The following is a 5,775-nucleotide window of genomic DNA, read 5'->3' as shown; positions in this document are numbered from 1 at the left end:
GTATAAATTATCCGCTCATCAGCCCTCCTATCCATTAATTCTCAATGTCTTGGATCCTCTTTATCCTTGCCTTTCAGTTTAAAGGGTTACTAGATTTTTGCTCTTGCCTTTTGGTTTAAAGAGCTATTGGCTTTTTCTGCTTGCTTTTTCTTTTTCTTTCTTTTTCTTTATTTTTTTGCCATTTTTTTCGTAAGCTTTGTGTTTTTCACTACTTTTTCTTGCTTCAAGAATCAATTTTATGATTTTTCAGATTATCAATAATATTTCTCTTTTTTCATTATTCTTTCAAGAGCCAACAATTTTAACATTCATAAACTTCACTATAAAAAATATGCACTGTTCAAGCATTCATTCAGAAAACAAAAAGTATTGCCACCACATCAAAATAATTAAACTAATTTTAAGATAGAATTCGAAATTCATGTACTTCTTTTTCTTTCTTAGAAAATATTTTTCATTTAAGAAAGGTGAAAGATTCATGGAACATTCATAGCTTTAAGACATAGACACTAAACATTAATGATCATGTAATAAAGACACAAACATAGATAAAACATAAAGCATAGATACAAAAAATAGAAAAATAAGAACAAGAAAATTAAAGAACGGGTCCACCTTAGTTACGGCGGCTAGTTCTTCCTCTTGAACATCCTATGGAGTGCTTGAGCTCCTCAATATCTCTTCCTTGCCTTTGTTGCTCCTCCCTCATGGCTCTTTGGCCCTCTCTGATTTCATGGAGGATAATGGAGTGCTCTTGGTGCTCCATCCTTAGTTGCTCCATGTTAGAACTCAATTCTCCTAAAGAGGTGTTGAGTTTCTCCCAACAGTTGTGTGGAGGGAAATGCATCCCTTGAGGCATCTCAAAAATTTCTTGATGAGGGATTTCCTCATGCTCCTGTTGTGGTCCATGAGTGGGCTCTCTTGTTTGCTCCATCCTCTTTTTAGTTATGGGCTTGTCTGCTTCAATGAGGATGCCTTCCTCTATGACAATTCTAGCTGAATTGCATAGGTGATAAATGAGATTAGGGAAGGCTAACCTTGCTAAAGTGGAGGGCTTGTTAGCCACCTTGTATAGTTTTAGAGGTATGATCTCATGAACTTCCACTTCCTCTCCAATCATGATACTGTGGATCATGATAGCCCGATCCACAGTTACTTCGGACCGGTTGCTAGTAGAAATAATGGAGCGTTGGATGAACTCCAACCATCCTCTAGCCACGGATTTGAGGTCAGGCATTCTTAGTTGAACCAGGTTGCCTTTGGAGTCTCTCTTCTATTGGGCTCCTTCCACACAGATGTCCATGAGGACTTGGTCTAACCTTTGATCAAAGTTGACTCTTCTAGTGAAAGAATGAGAATCTCCTCTCATTAGTGGCAAGTTGAATGCCAACCTCACAGTTTTCAGACAGAAATCCAAGTATTTCCCCCGAACCATTGTGAGCCAGTTCTTTGGGTTCGGATTCATACTTTGATCATGGTTCTTAGTGATCCATGCATTAGCATAGAAATCTTGAATCATTAAGATTCCGACTTGTTGGATGGGGTTGGTGAGAGCTTCCCAACCTCTTCTCTGAACCTCACATCGGATCTCCGGATATTCACTCTTGTTGATCATGAAGGGGACCTCGGGGATCACTTTTTTCTGGCCACAACTTCATAGAAGTGGTCTTGATGGACCTTTAAGATGAATCTCTCCATCTCCCATGACTCAGAGGTGGAGGCAACTACCTTTTTTTCCTCTTTCTAGAGGTTTCTCTGGCCTTAGGTGCCATTAATGGTTAGGAAAAAACAAAAAGCAAAGCTTTTTCCTACACCAAACTTAAAAGGTTTGCTCGTCCTCGAGCAAAAGAAGAAAGAAAGGAGGAGAAGAAGAAGAAATAGAGGAGACAGAGGAGGTGAGTGGTTCGGCCAAGGGGGTTTTAGGTGGTTATGATGTGTGAAAATAAAGGAGTGAGGAGGGGTATTTATAGGATAAGAGAGAGAGGGGATCCGTGTGAGAATGGGTGGGTTTGGGAGGGAAGTGTTTTGAATTTGAATGGTGAGGTAGGTCAAGGATTTCTCATCCCTGCACCTTTCTGGTGTTTAAACGCCCTCTATGTGCCATTTTTGATGTTAAATGCCAACTTTGCTGCCCATTCTAGCGTTAAACGCCAGTCTGGCTACCAATTCTGGCGTTTAACACCCAGAATGCTGCCAGACTGGGCGTTAAATGCCCATTCTGCTATCCTTACTGGCATTTAATGCCAGCCAGACACCAAACACCCTTTTCTGGCATAAAACGCCAATCTGGCTGCCAATTCTGGCATTTAACACCCAGAATGCTACTAGACTGGGCGTTAAACGCCCATTTTGCTATCCTTACTGGCGTTTAAACGCCAGTAAGCTCGTCCTCCAATGTGTGCTATTTTTTATGCTACTTTTGATTCCTGCTTTAATTTTGTAGCTGTTTTTGTGACTCCACATGATCATCAACCTAAAGAAAACATGAACTAATAATGAAAAATGGAATGGAAAAGTAATTAACATAGATAAATAAAATTGGGTTGCCTCCCAACAAGCGCTTCTTTAATGTCAATAGCTTGACAGGAAACTCTTACAGAGCTTCATAAATGCTCAGAGCATGATTGTGGTCTCCCAACACCAAACTTAGAGTTTGAATATGGGGGCTCTGCTTGACTCTATATGGAGAGAATTGGATGAAGCTTTTCATGCTTCTTTTCCTTGTTTACAGAAGAAGATCCTTAAGCCCTAAACACAAGGTAGTCCTCATTCAATTGAAGGACTAACTCTCTTCTGTCCACATCAATCACAGCCCTTGCTGTGGCTAGGAAGGGTCTTTCGAGGATGATAGATTCATCCTCATCCTTTCCATTGTCTAGGATTAAGAAATCAGTAGGGATGTAAAGGTCTTCAACCTTCACTAAGACATCCTCTACAAGTCCATAAGCCTGTTTCATTGATTTGTCTGCCATCTCTAGTGAGATTCTTGTAGATTATACCTCAAAGATTCCTAATTTTTTCATTACAAAGAGTGGCATGAGGTTTATACCTGACCCCAGGTCATACAGAGCCTTCTCAAAGGTCATGGTGCCTATAGTACAAGGTATTATGAACCTTCCGGGATCCGGTTTCTTCTGAGGTATTTTCAGCTGAACCAAGACATTCATTTCATTGATGAGCAATGAAGGTTCATCCTCCTAATGCTCATTACCAAATAAATTGGCATTCATCTTCATGATTGCTCCTAGATACCGAGTAACTTGCTCTTCAACAATATCTTCATCTTTTTCAGAGGAAGAATACTCATCAGAGCTCATGAATGGCAATAGTAAGTTCAGTGGAATCTCTATGGTATCTGTATGAGCCTCAGATTCCTTTGGTTCCCTATTAGGGAACTTCTTAGTGGTCAATGGATGTCCAGTGAGGTCTTCTTCACTGGAGATCACTGCCTCTTTTTCCTCTGTAGGTTCGGCCATTTTGGTTATACTGATGGCCTTGCACTCTCTCTTTGGATTCTCTTCTGTATTACTTAGGAGAGTACTAGGAGGAGTTTCAGTAATTCTTTTACTCAGCTGACCTACTTGTGCCTCCAAATTTCTGATGGAGGACCTTGTTTCAGTCATGAAACTGAGAGTGGTCTTAGATAGATCAGAGACTATGTTTCCTAAGCCAGAGCAGCTCTGTTTAGAATTCTCTGTCTGTTGTTGAGAAGATGATAGAAATGGCTTGCTATTGCCGAACCTATTTCTCCCACCATTATTGTTATTGAAGCCTTGTTGAGGCTTCTGTTAATCCTTCCATGAGAAATTTGGATGATTCTTCCATAAAGGATTATAGGTGTTTCCATATGGCTTTTCCATGTAATTCATCTCTTCCATTGCAGGATTCTCAGGGTCATAAGCTTCTCCATTAGAGAAGGCTTCTTTAGTACTGCCGGATGCAGCTTGCAATCCAGTCAGATTCTGAGAAATCATATTGACTTGCTGAGTCAATATCTTGTTCTGAGCCAATATGGCATTCAGAGTATCAATCTCAAGAACTCCTTTCTTCTGAGTCATCCCATTACTCACAGGATTTCTTTCAGAAGTGTACATGAACTGGTTATTTGCAACCACCTCAATGAGTTCCTGAGCTTATGCAGGGATTCTCTTCATATGAAGAGATCCACCAGAAGAATGATCCAATGACATCTTGGATAATTCAGACAGACCATCATAAAATATATCCAAGATGCTCCATTCTGAAAGCATGTCAGAAGAACACCTTCTGATCAATTGCTTGTATCTTTCCCAAGCTTCATAGATGGATTCACCTTCTTTCTGTCTGAAAGTTTGGATGTCCACTCTAAGCTTGTACAGCTTTTGAGGTGGAAAGAATTTGGCCAAGAAAGCAGTGACCAACTTATCCCAAGAGTTCAGGCTTTCTCTAGGTTGTGCGTTCAACCATATCCTAGCTCTGTCTCTTACAGCAAAAGGGAAAAGCATAAGTCTGTAGACCTCGGGATCAACCCCATTGGTCTTCATAGTATCACAGATCTGCAAGAATTCAACTAAGAACTGATGAGGATCTTCCAATGGAAGTCCATGAAACTTGCAATTCTGCTGCATTAGAGAAACTAACTGAGGCTTAAGCTCAAAGTTGTTTGCTCCCATGGCAGGAATTGAGATGCTTCTTCCATAGAAGTTGGAAGTTAGTGCAGTATAGTCACCAAGCATCTTCCTTACATCTCTAGCATTGTTGTTGGGTTCGGCATCCATGTCTGCTTCTTTTACAAGATTTTTTGTAAGGTTCTCTCTGGAGTGTTGTGCTTTAGCTTCTCTTAGCTTCCTCTTCAGAGTCCTTTCAGGTTCAGGATCAGCTTCAACACGAATATCCTTATCCTTGTTCCTACTCATATGAAAAAGAAGAGAACAAAGGAGTAGTGGAATCCTCTATGTCACAATATAGAGATTCTTTTATGTGTCAGAAGAAAAGAAGAATAGGAGCATAGAAGAATAGAAGAAAGATGAGATGAGTAATTCGAACAGAGAGAAGAGAGAGGGGTTCGAATTATGAGTAGAAGAGAAGTGTTAGCAAATAAATAGAAAGAGATGAGAGAGGGAGTATTCGAATTTTAAAAGAGGAAAAAGAAAAAAATTTTTATTTTTATTTAATTAATTAAGTTGGTTTCGAAAATTTGAAAAAGAAATAAAAAAAATTGAAAACTAAAACAATTAGTTAATTAAAAAGATTAAAAAAATTGTTAGTGATTTTCGAAAATTAGAAGTGGAAAACTAGTTAGTTGGTTTTGAAAAAAATAAGAAATAGTAAACTTTTTAAAATTAAAACAAACAAGTCAAGTAGTTAGTTGAAAAAAAAAAGATTTGAAAATAAAATGTTGAAAAGATAAGAAGTTAGAAAAAGATTTTGAAATTAAAATTTTTAAAAAGATATGATTGAAATTTATTTTGAAAAAGAGTTGAGAGAGAAATTAAAAGGATTTGATTTTTAAAATTAAAGTTGATAACTTGACTCACAAGAAACTAAAAGATATGATTCTAGAATTTAAAGATTGAACATTTTTTAACAAGAAAGTAACAAACTTGAAATTTTTGAATCAAAACATTAATTGTTAGCAAGGATTTTCGAAAATATGAAATAAAATTAAGAAAAAGATTTTTGAAAATTTAGTTTTAAAATTTTCGAAAACATTAAAAAAAATTGAAAGATGAACGTTTAAAAAATGTTTGATGCAAAAAGTTATGAATTAAAACATGAAAAATTGAAAAAAAAATT

General features: G+C 37.6%; 1 non-coding gene across 1 annotated transcript; it reads left to right on the top strand.

The window, feature by feature from the left end:
- The first annotated feature begins 4,244 nt into the window (after window positions 1–4,244).
- LOC127747339 (small nucleolar RNA R71) lies at window positions 4,245–4,352 on the top strand. The gene has a single exon (XR_008009139.1). It is a non-coding gene; the product is annotated as a small nucleolar RNA R71 (small nucleolar RNA).
- The last annotated feature ends 1,423 nt before the right edge of the window (window positions 4,353–5,775 follow it).

This window comes from Arachis duranensis, chromosome 4 (assembly GCF_000817695.3).
Source record: "Arachis duranensis cultivar V14167 chromosome 4, aradu.V14167.gnm2.J7QH, whole genome shotgun sequence".
Classification (NCBI taxonomy): domain Eukaryota; kingdom Viridiplantae; phylum Streptophyta; class Magnoliopsida; order Fabales; family Fabaceae; genus Arachis; species Arachis duranensis.
Note: the sequence above shows the minus strand (reverse complement) of the source record. Positions and strands in the feature narration are given on the sequence as shown.